Consider the following 17,203-nt stretch of genomic DNA (forward strand, 5'->3'; position numbering starts at 1 on the left):
CTAAGACCCGATGCAGCCAAAAATAAATAATAAAATAAATCTTTAAAAAAATGTATCTCATGATAACCATAAACATGAAAACATAACAAAAAAATAAAGAGAAAGGAAAAAAGAGATCTACTCTCTTAACTTTCAAATATGCAATATAGTGTTATTAGCTATAGTGACCATGCTGTACGCTATATCTGCATGACTTATATATCACTGGAAGTTTGTTCCTTTTGACCTCCTTCACCCATTTCACCCATCCCCCACCCCCTGTATTGTCATTTTTTGTATCAAGTTGTTTACTTTGATACTGTGGGTACTTTTTAAATAGAGAGATACATGTTATTTTCTTTTTTTTTTAGTTTATTGTTTCTTATTTATACTTTCTGGTTCTTTGTAGTAGGACATTTATAATTTTTATGTAGTCATATATTCAGTCTTTACCTCTATGTTATTGAAACAAAAAAATGGATATTAATGTGTACATTTTCATTGAATTTTGTAGTAAATAGTATGTATTCAAGGGTTCAAAATTATAGTGACTGAGGTAACTCTCACCATTACAAATGAGGAAAGGGAAAATGCTAGAATGAATCTTGAGCTAACAGTGTGAACTTATGGTTTTTAATATACATACAGAAATAAATAGAGCTCTGTGTGTATGTGTTGGTTAGTATGTATACAATGTCTCCTTTCTCTGGCCACTTAAGGGCTTGGGAACAGTGGCATCCCAGTACCAATGTGCATACCCAGAGCTCAGATATTGATTCTAAATATCATTCTCTTAATAAAAGGAACCAGGACTCCTTGGAAGAGTGGTTGGTTCTAGGGCTGGGGCAGGGAAAGTACAAGATGAACCCATAGCATCTGCAGTGTCAAAAAATAAGGAAGGGCTTAAAATGAATGGGGGCATGCCTATCATAAGGATATGGGAGCCCCTGCAGGTGCTTCCAATAGCCAAAACTGAACTGATCTGAGCAACAAAATAAATGATATATTTTGTGGAATTATAACACATAGAACAAAATAAATGCCCATGAGTCCATACTGATATAAATCAGTCAATCAATCAGTCGAGGAGAAGGGACAGCTCTTACAAAAGACTTTTAGTTAATAAATATAGAAGGAACGAGAGAAATACAAAATCTCCATTAGACAAATACAGCAGTAATAGCTGTCAAAGACAAAATCCACAGGTGGTTGCTAAAATCAGTATATTAACACAGCCTTAAAGGATCTCCTCCTAAGACATTATCAATTACAAAGGGAAATTGGCTTTCTCCACTCTAATTGGTTACCATGACCAAGTGATCAAGGTGAACCTTGGCAGTAATAAGACATATAGACAGCATTCTCCCTCTGATATGATGCATTGAGAAGGACACAACATCACTTTTGTGGTATTCAGCCAAAAATGCATGGCCTTAATCTAAATGTGAGAAAACATCAGGTTGAGAGACATTTTCCAAAATGACCGGTATTCATCAAAAGTCATGAAAGGCAAGGTTAAGTATGTGAAATTGTCTGTCACAGATTGGAGGAGACTTTATGGAGAGACACAACAACTAAATACAATGTGAGACCCTAGAGTGAATACTGGAAGAGGAAAAGGTCATTGGAAAATTCAAGTAAAGTCTGTAGTTTAGGCAGTAATAGTCCACCAATATATATGGGTTTTTTTAATCTTTTTTTAAAAATTATTTTATTTTTGGCTGCGTTGGGTCTTCGTTGTTGCATGCAGGCATTCTCTAGTTGCGGCGAGTGGGGGCTGCTCTTCATTGTGGTGCGTAGGCATCTCGTGATGGTGGCTTCTCTTTTACGGAGACCAGGCTCTAGGTGTGCGGGCTTCAGTAGTTGTGGCAGTAGTTGCAGTGCGTGGGCTCAGCAGTTGTGGCTTGTGGGCTCTAGAATGCAGGCTCAGTAGTTGTGGTGCATGGGCTTAGTTGCTCCGCAGCATGTGGGGTCTTCCCTGACCAGGTCTCAAACCCGTGTACCCTGCATTGGCAGGCGGATTCTTAACCACTGCACCACCAGGGGAGCCCTAGTCCACCAATATTAATTTCCTAGTTTTGGTTGTCATGCAGTGGTTATATAAGTTGTTGACATAAGAGAAAGCTGGGTGAAGGATATATGTGATTTCCCTTTCCTAGTTATATAACTTTTCTATAAGCCTAAAGTTATTTCAAAATAAAAAGTTTTTAAAAAGCAGTTTTTCCTAGGTGGTAGTATAAAGATAGATTTGTATTTTATAGTAGTGTAAGTGATACTGTATTTTAAAGTAGCTGAGGATGTTCAGATTTGGACATTGCAATTTTCCTTTTCTATGGCTTCCATCCCCAATATCCCTCTCCCTGCCACCCCAATTTCCAAGTGTGTTATACAACCCGTGGATAGAAAGTTTACTACAGTTTTATTCATAGATTTAAAAATAAAAGCATAATGATTAGACATTCTTAACATATATCATTGTATTAATAGGTAGGTTTTGGAAGACAAAGCAAATGTTTTCACATTTAGTTTTATTCCATGTCCATTAAATACCAATGCTTCTTACTTACAAGTCAGTGTTTAACTAGATGTGTTTTTCCCTGGGGTGTTAACATGAAATTAAGTTGAAGGAAAATATCAGAGTAAATATTTCCATACTCTGAATTTTGTTTATTGCTAGTCATAGAAAAAAAAGGAAAAAATCTTTTGTAAGTTCTTATATTAGAGATGCAATAATGTGTTTCTAAGGTATTGTGCTACATTTCTGAAATTTTCAAGGCATCTTCTATTTTTACATTTACAGTTTTTCTTCTGCTCGTGGCTACACAATTAATTGTTGTGTTCCTTGAACCTACATTTAGGGAAGCTGCCCTTGGAAATTAGGTCCCAGTACAGCATGCCTCTCATTTATTAACTTCAGTTTTGTGTTTTACTGTTAAAAATGTCATTCTAAATTGTGCAAGTTAGAAACTGATCTTGAACCATATCCAGTGTGTAATCAATACATGCTTTCTGTGTTAATAATTTCTGATCATAATATACTATTTAAGAATAAATGAGTGTTTCATTTCCATTGAAAAGGTGCTGACACGTTGATAAACAGGCATTTTGAGAAATAATCTATGAGTAATTTTTTTAGTCATTTATATTTTTACTGTTATCAGAAATTTCATCTTGTCATCCCTAGGTTACACTGGGCTGCACATTGGAGAGCTCTCCTAGTGTCTGAAATGTGCTACTTCCAATTATGTGAAGAAAGGAGGAAGTAGAATCTCCTTGAAGACTATCAAAGCTGCATAGTAGCTTCCACCCCAGAAGTAAAAGCAGTTACTTTGGCACAGTGTGATGTTGGTTCCTCATAATTCTTGAAGGGAGATGGGAAAGAAGGGAGGTGTATCAATCAGGAGACAGAAACCACAGCAGTTATCTGAACAGGAAAATGATGCAGGATTGCTTATAGTAGGAAGTGTTTGACTATTAAAAGAGGTATAAGAGACTCTTTGCAGTCCGGGAGCATGTGCAAAATGTCAGCCAGCTGTCACCTCATCTGGGGGGGGTAAAATGGGTAATAAAGGGATTAAAGACCAGGAGAGGCCCTCCTTCAGTGTGGCTGCAAGGGAGACACCCCGCCTGTGGATGGTGAAGAAACTTGCCAAAGGGCATGGGCACAAGTGACCTGCTGTTGCTTGAGAGTGTGGGCAGCTTGGGGGTGGTCCTGAGGTTCCCGGAGGGCTGAGGGCTCCTCTGAAGCAGCCCCCTGTTGCTGGAGGGCACGGGCTGGTCTATCTCCTGGGAGGAGTCTGCCGTTTTCTGGGGGTTGGGCAGAGCTGCTTGAGAGGGAGTGGTCTTCCTCTGGCAGGATCAATCTGTTGACCTCTATTGACAAAGTTTATCATTCTGCCAGCTGGCAAAGGAGATGGTCAGAGTCTAACTCCAGGATTACAGACTGGGGTATGGGGGGCGGGGCGGGAGGGTGACAACCATGGATTTGGAGCTGAGATACTATCAATTGATAACTGGCCCAGAAGGATTAATTTATTATTATAATTCTAAGGTATAGTATCATAAGTCAGAACTCTCAAATAACTATAATTTCATTCTCTGCTTGGTGCTTTATGATGAGCTGATTATGTTTTCCATAACTATTTTTTAGTTGACTCATTATAGTTATTATTTTATGTTTTCAGAGACTGACCAAAACATTGTTCTCTACTTTGTTTCTTTTTTCTGAGAAGTACCCTTATCATAGCTGTAATAGATCTCTAGGCAGTGTAGTCACACAGCTACTGACAGGGGTAGGTTTAAAACAAAACGAGACCCGGCCTCAAAAAACTGAACTCTGCCTGTGTGTGGGAAGCACAACTAACCCCATTTTGCATTTATGGATAAATAAATGATGCTTGGCGACTGTTGTCCCCAAATTTGCATTTCAGTGGCCTAGTGATGTCCCATCACTTACCCACTACTTCCCAGGGATGTTAGTGATAAGGAATAATTAATGATTTGTTAACAAGATGAGATCTTTGATCATAATGTACAATAGATATACAAATTCTATATTTAACTTTTATTTGCCTTTTAATTGCTGTGGATTTCTGGGCCTGCTACTAGCTACTTTATCAGACTGAAGAAATGGTTCCTATAATCTCTTATCCTCAGTCCCAGTGGACATTACAATGTATTTTCTCCAGAATAGAAAAGGCAGTCCAGTTCCATCACGTGTTGTGAAATGCCGCACAGCCATCCATTTTAGCCACAGTCGTCATTTCACTGGGACAGCATTCTGGGAGTTAAGAAAGAATAAAAATGGCAAGCAGATGATTTACTAGTGCTTTCGTGTTGAATGGTTTAAAGGCGGAATGCTACTGGCAGGTGGAGGATTCTTAGGACTTTTAAACACTAGGAAAGAATTTGGGGCCAAGAGAAGGTAATGTATTAAGCCCGAGCTCATTTAAAATTCTACTTTGTCTGACTGACCATTAAGTTACAGAGCAGTCTGCTCCAAATGTCTCCACTGTCAGTTCTGTGACCTCCCAGAGCTTCATAAGGCCATTGGCTAGAGTGGAACAGGCCACTCTGCTTCTGGGAAGAGAAGAGTTCTGGGCAGTAGCACAAGTCCTAAAATATTGATGTGCCCACTGCTGAAGTACAGCAGTATTATATGATTATACGCAGTATGTCATTCAAGCTGTTTTCATTGCCCAGAAAGCATTATGCTGAACCTATAGGTTGTCAATCAAGTTAATTTTGGTAACTGCAAAACAGAGTTTGCCTTTTTGGACATCTATATAAGACATGTATGCGTAGTTATATAATGTACTTTTTCAATGGATGTAAAAGATTGAAAAGTTGCTGTCTTTCCTATTTAGTGCCTCCCTTAAAACTTGTATAAGTAGTCACCCAGGTGCACAAAGATGGAAGCCTCTGTGACTCTTCTCTTTAAAGGCATACGTTGCTGGTATAGGAATAGTAAGGACTATGAAGTATCAATGATTATCTTGTATCTCATGAGCTGCCATTCTTGAAAGAGACGGTCAAATATTGGGAATTTCATATGGTTCAACCTAATACCAAAGTATCAGCTCTGCTATGGTATAGAAGAGCACCAAGTCATTAAAGCAAATTATATAAGCCAGAACTTAAATTAGCAACCACTTGTTATTAGAAATTGATGACAGGCAGAGACAGAAATGATGTCTAGGAAAGTATTCAATCAAACTGAGTGATAAAAAAACCCCAAAAAACTGAGGGATATATGACTCAGTCTGTACGGCAGCAGCAGAAGTGAGGTGTGACCCTCATCACTGTATTGGCAGAAAATATTTTGGTCAACAGATTTTTCAGTCTCTGAACAATGAGTTTTATGCCTAGGATTATATAAATCCTTGCAGATAAATCATTTGCTTATGTGGTTGCCTTCCTGACATACCTAGCACAGCAGATTTTTGTTTTAAACTCTTTGCTGCCTTTCTGACTTTTAAATATCAAGGTGATTGCCCCTTGGTGACATTGTACACTAGTGCCTAGGGTGGCGCTTTTGTTTCATACTTAATGACAGCCTTGCCTAAAAAGGATTAGAAAGTACCTCATCCATCCACCTTTAAGATTGTGCATTTTCTATTGGTCTACTTTTATATCCTAATATTTTCTAAAAATGAGAGCCACTGAGGTTTTTCAGCTCTGTGAATGAAATGGTAATTAGTTTATTATTTTTAATAATCTTCATTCTTGTGGTAAGATGTATTTGTTCTTTTGAAAGTCGAGCTGGATAGTGAGTATCCATTAGTAGAACAGTGGCCAGTTGACATGTTTGTTTTTCTATTATTAGTGAAAGTTGGATTTGGGGTTGTTCAGTCAACCTCAAGACAATTGCTATGGACAGGGGAAGACCTCAGTGCCATCTCACTGGTGAGCAGCAGTCACAGTTTCCAATTATCCACATAGGAATTTATTGAAACATTTTGATTGCGACCTAGTCTGATTCAACTTTACTGTAGTTCACAATATATTTCAATTACAGTGAGCCATCCATAGAACTCCTTAGTAATGATTCACAACTTCCATTTAAAGTGCAGCTAATACACTGTTTATAAGTTAATGGGTTGATACTTATCTTGAATATGAAAATGCAATGACTAATTTTTAATGCAGTGGTATTTTTCAAAAGCTCAGCTATTAATGAAATTATTAATTAGAAGTGTTTTGCACTTAATCACTTACAAACACGGTAACATTAACCTCACCTTTGGGCAATGATGTGTTTTTCGTGGCCTTTTGATTCCAAGATACTTAGATGCTTTTTACATGGGGGCGTTATCATATTTTTCAAAACATACCATGTGGAAAGTAGAGATTGGCAGTTATTCCCGCCTCCCACGTGTGGAAACCAAGATAAGTAATGTAGTTCATTCCTGACAGAAAGGAACAATCTAGTATGCAGAGTCTTTTGTTCTCAAGTATGATAATTACGTGACTGTGTAAAAGTCCATGTTTGACTGTGTTATCTTACTGAGGAAACTTTACTTTCAAATATCCTTTTCTTTAGCGTCTTCTCTCAAAATGCCAGAATCTTCATGTTATGGTTGTCTCTAGATGAACTAAAAAATGTTTTAAAATTTTCAATTGTTTTATAGAACAGTGGGAAGATTGGGAGGGATGGAGCAGGTTGAAGTAGATATTAGGGCAAAGATTCTGAATGCAGAAAATTGAAATGAAGCTATTTACGAGTAGAATAAGAAAGCATGTAGATAACCTCACAGATATTGAAGGATAAATATGGCTTAGAGGGTACGTAAAGGCAGAACTTTGATGAAAAAAAGACTGAAAGTTAAAATTAAACCTAAAATCTAAGATATCTAAAGCAACTGAGAAACTTCTACATTGTATTAATTCCCTTTTTGATTATAGATCATTTTTAGAGGTATTATTAAGGATTTCTGTTTCATTTCTAATTACTTTTATTCTAATGGATTTAGAGATACAAATGTTAGTCCACTACGAATTTACAATTCAGCACATACAATCTGTTTTATATTTAGTGGTAATTATAATTACTTGAGATTTTATTTATATTTATTATGCAATCATATACGTGCTAAAAGAAGACTAATCTGATGTAGAAACACATCTGTGTATAACGACTCAAAATCCAAAAGCGATTTATATATTTATATTTACATAAGATACTATAAGCAAGGTTAAAAGGCAATAAAAGTAACAGCAGCAAATTGAAACAGAAACACGTCCATTTATTTTGATCCAAGAGTTCAAAATGGTGCTGGGGGGAAATCATACAAACCTCAGTGTCACTGTTGAATGATGCTAGAGAATTAACTTGTTATTTTGAAAACTGGTAAAGGGAAATAAACATTTATCTTTGTTTTTACACAAAGGTACCTCAGCATAATCAAATGGTCGATGAGAGAAAATTCTTCTTTATAACAGTATTTTAGCCAATAAATGAAGAAGGGATAATAGAACGTCACCATTTTGCTGCCCTAATTAACGGACCTGGGCAATAACTCCTAGTATCACCAAAAAAGAGACAGCCAGACATTATATACTTGATGGAAATACATAACGGCATCTAAGAAATAGTAAAAAATTAAAAAATTCAGACCTGAATCTGTTCCTCCAATTTACAAGAAATACAAAAGTCAGAATGCTTTAAATATCACCATAGGGATATAATCAGCAGACTCCAGATTTTAGAAAACTCTAGGTGCCAAAGAACTGATTTCTTCCAGGAAAGGGGGAGGAGACAACCTGTAGATTAAGAGATATGAGAGATGTATTTGGATTATGATTGGAAGAGACAAACATAAATAGATGAAGGAAAGAAAAAGAAAAGGAGGGAGAGAGGGAAAAGAAGGAGAGTTAGAAAGAGGGGGACAGAAAGAGAATCAATAAAATGTGAAGGCCATTTGGCTGTTTGATGATATTAAGGAACTATTGATAATTTTTTTTAGGAGTGATAATAGCATTGTGATTGTGTCTTTTAAAAGTCCCAATCTTTTAGACATATATACTGAAATGTTTATAGATGAGGTTTGCTACAAAGTAATTCAAGGTGTTGAGGAGAGTGGGGATGTAGATGAATGAAACAAGATTGGCCAGGAGTTCAAAACTGTTGAAGCTGGATGATGGTTACGACAAGATTTATTATCATTTTTCTTTCTACTTTTGTCTAAGTTTGAAATTGATGTCTAACAATGGAACTGTCTGTCCTACAGAGTAGTGAACTCCTTGCCACTGGACTCTGTTCTGAACCTGTAGATCTGCAGTGGGGCCATGAATCTGTGTTTTCATGAAGCTCTTCAGGTGATTCTAGATATCAACCAGGATTAGAAACCTCCAGGCCAGATCACCTCTAAAGTTTCTTCTAATTCTGAGCCTTCTACCTCTGTATTTCTTTGAATGGTATGAACAAGATGTGCTCCAGAAATTCAGGGACAAAATAGTTGGAGTGACCAGCAAAACCTTACTAAATATAGTGAAACTTACCCGAGACCTCGAAATATAGTTAAACTATGGACAGTGGAATGTGAATCAAGTCCATTCATTCATTCCAAAAATATTTTTAATGCTTCTCAGTGCCAGCCAGTGTGCCAAGAGCTGGGATATAGCTGTGGTCAAAACAGTTACGATGATGATAATTTTGGACTTCCATTTATTATGGAAGCTTTGTGTTACCATAAAGAGATGCTGATTTCTGAGACTGGAGCTTTGACTTCGGGACCTGCCATATCACTTGCTCTCTAATTTAGAGTAAGACACACAGCCCTTCTGAGCCTCTGTTTTCTGATCTATTGTCACAAGAAGGTGAGACCATCCTAGCTCTTGACTTTTGTAAAAACATGATGCATGAAAATATTTTGCTCTATAGATCTTTCTGTATCTGTGGATGGTGTGGTATATGAGACCACATTTCTTTTCTTACCCTTTCAGTAGCCATGAAATTTACTTGCCAGTGGAGGCGGCTGGGAGTATCTTCCCTTTTTCCTGCCTCTGTAATACAGTTCTATAAACATACGTTTAAGATGGCATAATTAGATTCTCTCCATAACCTGAAATAGGTCTGATCTTAAGCTCATTTACTGTCTTAGAACAGAATTGATCTTGCTTTCGCATTTAATTCACCCTCTACAGATTTTGAGAGGAAGAAAAATAGCATTGCTAGCTCAGTGTAACTAGGCCAGAGTTAACAGGGGAAAGTTGGAAAACCAGTGTTATAATATGTGTTTGCCTTTCTCTGTCTTCCTTTTAAGTATTAATATATGTAGATCATTCAGGTAAATAGTTCTGGCCTCCTTGAGGCGCTTGCCAGTTTGGCTTACTTCTCATACATGTTAAAATGATTCTACGCTTACTCAATTGTCATGAGCCAATTTACAGTTTCTGGGATTACCAGGAGAAAAACAACAGGATGTGTTTCATTTGCAGTATTAAACATAAAATCCCTTTGCAGATGTCATCTTACGTCTGGAATATGACATAGCCTATTCCTTTTGAATAAATATTATACATAATAGTGAACAGAACAGAGGATTTCAAGTCAGGGAAACCGTATTCTGACATTACTAACAGTATGACCTAGAATAAGTTACTTAAGGTTTGTGAGAAGCAGTTTTCCTTATCTTCAACACTGAAATTAATATCATATTCTTCCCTGGGTTCTTTTCAGAATGAAATACCACCCATAAAGCACCCAGCACAATGCCTGCCACCTACCAGACAGTCAGCAAATAAAATTTCCCTTTCTTCCTTTCTTTCTTTCCCTTTCCTTCATTCGTTTTACTATTTTTTCTTACCTTTTAGTAGAATGCTTTTTTTTTTTTTTGCGGTACGCGGGCCTCTCACTGTTGTGGCCTCTCCCGTTGCAGAGCAGAGGCTCTGGACGCGCAGGCTCAGCGGCCATGGCTCACGGGCCCAGCCGCTCCGCGGCACGTGGGATCTTCCCGGACCGGGGCACAAACCCGCGTCCCCTGCATCGGCAGGCAGACTCTCAACCACTGCGCCACCAAGGAAGCCCTAGAATGCTTTTTAAAGTATATTTTTAGAAGGACTGGAGTCCAAGTAGTTTTCCTCTTTTAAAAAAGTCTATTTTTGAAGTCTTAGTATAATATACAAATAAATATCTGTGACTGAAGAAAATAATTAAGGAACAATTTCTGTGTACTTATATACAGGGAGATGGAGGGACAAGAATGTATCAAGAGCCTCCCCTGTGTCAGGCCTGGTGCCTGCTGTATCTTTAACAGTCCTAATAATTCCAGAAATAGGTCTCCCCCCGCCCCTCCCCCACTGTATCTCATTAGATGAGGAAACTGACACCCAGTTTAAGTTACCTAAGATCAAGCTGTTATCAAATTGTAGCTTGGGGATTAGAATCCAGATCTTACTTCATCGCTGTCTACTGCTATCCATGGGTTTTCAGTCACTGGAGAGAAGAGGGTAGCTTTTGCCTCCTAACTGGAGGGAAGCAGGGGCAAGGTGTGGAGTGGGGGACCAGATCAGCATCCCCGGGAGGACTTTTTCAAATTACACTCATGGTACTCTGCTCCCCCTCCATTTTGATACCCTTTTCCTGCCGTGGTAAGACATGGTTTGGTAACATGTCATATTCTTCAAGTAAGTTGGGATAGACAGATTGAGCACTATTGTTCTGTGAACAATATGAATATGAAATTATCATGTAATTATATCAAATTAAATCCATATATGGATGTAAAGTTTTAAAAGTGTTTTGAAAATATTATTTATCTTTCTTTATTGCTCCCAGACCATTTAGAAGTATTTGACATTTTTATATGTGCTGTGCATAATATCAGAAATAAATACTGGTATATTTTTTCAGGTTATACCTAGCTGCCAATGACAGTAGAATAGCTGAAAACTATTTTTTATTGTGGTTTACAGCATTACTTCTTTCATCTTTTATTGAAAATGAAGACTGGTTTATAGTGCTTTTCAATCTATATTTGATTATTAAAAGATTAACTAATGAAAATTAAGCCATGTATAGCTGTTTTGCAAATTTATTAAAAAAAGAAACTACATTTGAGGGAAAATTTTTAAAATATTAAAACCATACAGTAGCCAATAAGGTATGAGGCAGCTAATTGCTTCCTGTCCCTTTCGAAATTACTCAGCCTGAAAAAAGATAGCACGTATTGATTTACTGTATAGTAAATGTCCCATGTCTCTGCTCCTCTAATACCCAGATGCACACACACTACATATACCACACGGCAGTAGCAGCAAGGAACTGCATACCTACCCGTTTCTTTCATCAAACTTCTGTAATAACGAAATTAGGATGGAACAGTTTCCTCCTTTGTGAAAGGAAATAGCATAAAATCATTAAAACTCAAAAAATGAATGGCAGTGTAGTATTATCTTGAATGCCTGATGTGTGTGTTTGCTTTAAAGCTCAAAAGAAAAACAAGTTTCCCAAGGAAAAAGAAATATTTCTTGATGATGTAGTATCAGTTAATTCATATGCATAAGACATTTGTATCAATTAATATATATTTTTTCATTTGTAATATTAGAAGCAATGTCAAAACTTAGACTATATTTGATCATTTTTTTGAAGTTAATATGAGATTATACAAATTCAAATTGTTCAAATTCAAACTCGCCAATATGGTCTTTTGCTTTATTTCAGGAGTGGTCCACTAATCTAGAGAATGGGAGTTTTATTCATATATGTTGTAACTCCTGCTGTTTGTGAGTTTTCTATAAGCATCTGATTTTTTTCCAACATAGACTTTGAAAATGCTAGTTTTGATTGTCCTCAAGCCAAATCAGTAAAATCAGTGAGAAGTTTAAAAAGAAAAATCTTATAGGCGAAGCTGTTTTGAAGGATAATCTGTAATTACTCATGTAAACATATATTTCAGGAGTGTAATAGCATGTGTATGTTTCTTTTTTGTTTTAAGTGAATATAAATTATTGTCTGATTTTTAGGTGTGATCATGGTTGCTTCTGTAGGTCAGATAGTTCAGGAATTCATTGTATTATAGTATATTATGCTTTATCTTGAAAGGATCAGAACATCCTTATTTGTAGAAAAGAGGGGATTTTGTGATTGGAATGACTTCTCCTTTATTAGATTGTATGTTACTTAATATATTTCTTTGTATCCTTTATGTCAAAAAATATGTATCACCCCCACCTCCCCCCCCACAAGTTTCTTTGGAAATATATTTGTCCCCTTTGACATTAACATCTATTCCCGAAAGAGCTCTGTTTGAGATTTTCATGGAGCTTCGTTGATGGCTGTCTTGTAAACCCACCAGCACCCCTTTCATCCCAGGATTCTGAATTCAGGCTTAGCTGCTCCAGCAAGGCTGCTGTTTACTGGCGAGTTCCCATTAACACAGCTACGACTCCTGGGTTAGATAATGGACTCAAAGGTTAAGAGCAGAGGATCTCAACAGCTCCAATCAGCAGGGCTTTTCCAGGGCTAATTACCTCTTTGCTGCGCTGACTCTAATGTGACATGTTTATTGCCTTAACTAACAACTCATTAGCTTAGTTGATGTTTTTGTCAATATTAATTCGTTCATTTAAGCCAAGTCAAAGCTTAAACAAAGATGTCCAGACTGAGAAACGGGCAGCAGAGTGACTTTTGTTTGCTCATCTTTTTTTTTTCTCCCTTACTCAACTTCAATAAAATAAATGTGTAGAAAGGAAACATTTAGAGTGCTTGTATTGAGAATGTTGGTATTCATTTGTCTGCATGTAGAACAATTCTGAATTTATTTCTCCTGTGGTTACTCTAGTCTCCATGTCACAGCTTACTAATATTTAGTGTCTACTAAGGGTGACTCTCTCTACTCTTTGACTGTATATCTATAAAGGGTTAACGTACAGCAGCTTCTTGTTCCAGTTGAATGTTTTATTGTGGTTATTAGAAAAGAGATCAAGTAATTTTTCCTATGATTTTAATCTCCACTAGACTGCCTATAAAATTACTTTGAGATTTATCTTGTAACAATCACTAAGTTACTTAATTAGCCTGTGTGAATTATTTAAAAAGAGGAGGCAGTTATGAAGTTATCGTGAAACATTTCAGGTTTTTTTGCCATAGTTTTGATTAGCGTTAATAGTATTTCTCAGAGAATGTCGTTGTTCTGATTTTATGTATTTTTAAATAATAATTAAATTCTAGAAGCTCTAGAATAGTAGAAATGGGGAAAATAACTGAGCATGAGTCTTTGATCAAGTAGTAGGTCGATTACTTTGTGGAGGCACATCAGCATCTTCAGAACCGTGTAATACATTTAATTGGCAAATCCCTCTCACACGGTGTTTAATGGTGTACAGATGACCAGAAAGGGTTAAGATCAGACGTGAGCCAGGGCTGCAGTGTTAGGGGAGTTTCATCTCTAGAAAAAGGCCAGTCTCTGCTTAGAAGGCCAGAGATTCACTCTGATTGGTTGGTTCCTGGAGGTGATCAGGCCTAGAGAAGGCTGATAGAAGCTGTGCATAGAACATGGTGAGAAACACGTGGCATATAAGCCAGAGAAACTCCTGTCTATTTCCTCCACCTTTCTGTACCTGTAGAGTGTTCCGCGACACCAAACTGTTATCAGTAGTCATGAGAGATCACTGTCCCAGAAAACAAAAATAATTTGTGTGATTGTTTGTCACCTTTTGCAGAGTCCTTCCCTCCCTATCACTTTCTAGGCTCTTACTCTGCTGTATTTTTCCTCACAGGACTTAGTACTACTCAGCATATCTATTTGTTCATTCGGTTGTTTTGTCCCAACTGGAGTGTGAGCTTCATGAGAGTACAGACTTGCTTGACCTGCACTTAGAACAGTGCCTGGTCCACAGCAGGCACTCAGGAAGTAATGAATGAAAGGATCACCCAGCTATTAGGTGCTAGAGCCAGAACTTGAACCTGGTGGCCTCTTGCTTCACAACCGCCCCCGCTTTGTCTTTGGGAACAAGACATAGAAGTATTTAGGTCATTCACGTAAAGATTCCATAGATTAATGGATTTTTGTTTTTTTACTTCTTTGACATCATAAGCCTCTGCTTCTACTATTTTACATCTTTATTGCTGACCCCCAGATTGTCAGACAATCAGCACTTTTTACCTTCCTTCAAGCGGAAAAGGGCCATATGCACTAAGTAATATCCTTTTGTTTATGGGAAGGTAAGACTCTTATTTTAGTCTGCCATCCAAAATACACGGAGTACCAAAAGCAAAATGAGATTAAATTTCACTGCATGACACAACTTAGTTAGTTTGAAACTCAGTCGAACAGAAAATAATGTGCTTTCAATCAAGCAGCGCTGGATTTTATACTCTTCTGATTATAGGACAAGAAACAGCTACTTTCTTTGAATTAGGACTGTTTTGACTAAGCTGATATTAGATTAATGAGTTTTAAAATATCTTTGTTAAATTAACTTCCTAATTTAACAAAGTTACTTTATGCTTTTTATTAAATGAAATGATGACTTAGTTTTTATGCAATACAGGATGTAAACAGTTTAAAAGTAGTTTTTCATAACTGTATTAATACAAAGCATCTCGTTTTAGAAGTGTTTATTAACTATTCCATATCCATGAATAATGCACACTGCATTGGAATTATTTTTAATCAAACCAGTTACCTATCTAAAGCAAAGGAATAGAATTCTAGATGGCGCTCTGCCATCCCTGTTCTTTGATGGACATTAGCAAGTGGGAAAAGGCTTCATTCAGTGGGTTACACTTTGAAATAAGTGGCCAATCATTATTAATTCATTTTGCACTCATTGTAATGGCATAAATCATCATAAATTCATTTGGTTTAAAGTAAATATAATATGTTCTCCCACAGGAAGTTCCTTGTAATTGAGCTATTAATTAGTACATTTTTTAATATGACCTTTTTTTTTTTCTCCTTCTCTACTCTTCAGAGCCAAGGCTAGTTAGTGGCCATTTCTTTACTCATGATTTTCTTTTAAGTATGATGAACCAGTTTATCTTAACTCTTAAGTAGGCCTGTTGACTGGCCTAAGAGGGACCAAAGCCCAGGAAAATGGTTACATATATTGCCTACTAGCAGGGCAACAGTAATAATTGTCAGTGATCTCTAAGGGCGCTTGGAAAATTCTCTGAAATGCTTTGGTTTTGTAATAATTCCAGTAAGGAAATTTCATTCTCTCTTGGTAAACATAGTTTGATTCTGGCTTCTGTTTTTTTTTTCTTCACTGTGCTTTGAACGGTGTGCTAACATTGTTCACTGTGCTGTGGAGAAGTCAAAGTACTGTCGGGTTCAGTCTCTACCTTTGCATTAGAAATGCAAAAGGGGAAAAAAGTGGAATAGCAGTATAAAAGTATCATTTATTATCGAATAATGCTGAAAATGATACCTGATTCTTTTAGAAATATATAGCTATAGTTCTTTGTAGCTAATAAAGTGCTTTCATATAATAGGCACTTATTAAATGTAGAGTACATTAATAAAGTGAGTCTACACTTTGTGATAAGGATACAAAAATGATCCAGGAAACAAATTCATTATTTCCTAAGTAATAGCCTCAGAGCGTGTGTGTGTGTGTGTGTGTGTGTGTGTGTGTGTGTGTGTGTTACAGCTTGTATGTTAATCTTTTAAAAGAGCGGGTCATCATAACCATCTAGATAGGGTAAACATTTTTTTAATTGACATTTTTCCTTGGTCAGTTCATGACGGGACAACAGTCATCTTGCCAAAGCAACAAGTTAGCCATTGTATAATACTATAACCACAGCTTACGTAGGCTTTATTTTGCTATCTCTGTGTCAATCCTTTTCTCATTTTTAGCATTTTGCTGTTACAGCAAAGTGTAAATATTTTCTTGCAGCTTTGTGCCTTTGTAGCACTTTTCAAAAATGGTAAGATTAAAGTTGGGACACTTTAAAAAAAAAAAAAGCTTGAGATAAAAAGCTTGAAATAAAACAGCCCTAAAATATGAGCTATTATTATTACTCTTGACTGCACGACAACAGAGTTGCTTTCTCAACAGCTAGAGGGTCTGAGTTAATTGTGATTTATCCAATTCTGGATTTCCGTGCTTTCTGTTTTTTAAGGAGCTTTGTTTTGATTTGATTTGTTTCCAGAGTTCTGAGCCTGTGTGCATTTTGGTAGTTCATTTGCGCATTTGGCTAGACATACAGGGTGATGGGGGTGGGTGGGTGGTGCTACGTGTTATATTCTCACTGTAAAGCTGCCGTAGTGTCTGTACTACTTACCCATCTTACAGGTAGGAAAGGCTAATCATCTGATAACTGGGCCTTGAATATGGTCACAGATTGACTTGAATAGTGCTGAATTCTGTCTGATAACAAGTTGAGTTAGGAGCCTCTTGGCATTCTCAGTAAAGAACCAGTGACCAGTAATAGGACTTACCAGTTATGATTCTTATAGTGGGGAAGTACCCTTGCAGTTCCTCACAACAGTAAACTTACTACAAATGGCAGCTGTTTCCAAACTTTCCAATATCATGGGCCAGTAAAATTTCCAAAAATAAAATTTGGGAGTATTTAGCAGTGCTGTGTTTTATTTTGCTGAGTGCAAATACTAAAAAAATACCACTGTCTTTATCATTTTATTAAAGAAAAACCCTTTTATTCACCAAAAAAGTAGTAAGAACATAACCTTAGACTAAACACTCCTTTAAACTGAATAAATTTAGCTTCATGAAAAAGACATACTACATTGTTTGTGTTTTACCATTTCAC

The 17,203-nt window shown here is 36.8% G+C and overlaps 1 protein-coding gene across 6 annotated transcripts in view; it reads left to right on the forward strand.

Annotated features, from left to right (window-relative positions):
- Positions 1-17,203, forward strand: part of WDR7 (WD repeat domain 7) — a 374,489-nt gene that overhangs the window by 226,360 nt on the left and 130,926 nt on the right. The gene's annotated exons all lie outside the window — the stretch shown is intronic.

Source organism: Globicephala melas, chromosome 13 (genome assembly GCF_963455315.2).
Source record: "Globicephala melas chromosome 13, mGloMel1.2, whole genome shotgun sequence".
NCBI lineage: Eukaryota > Metazoa > Chordata > Mammalia > Artiodactyla > Delphinidae > Globicephala > Globicephala melas.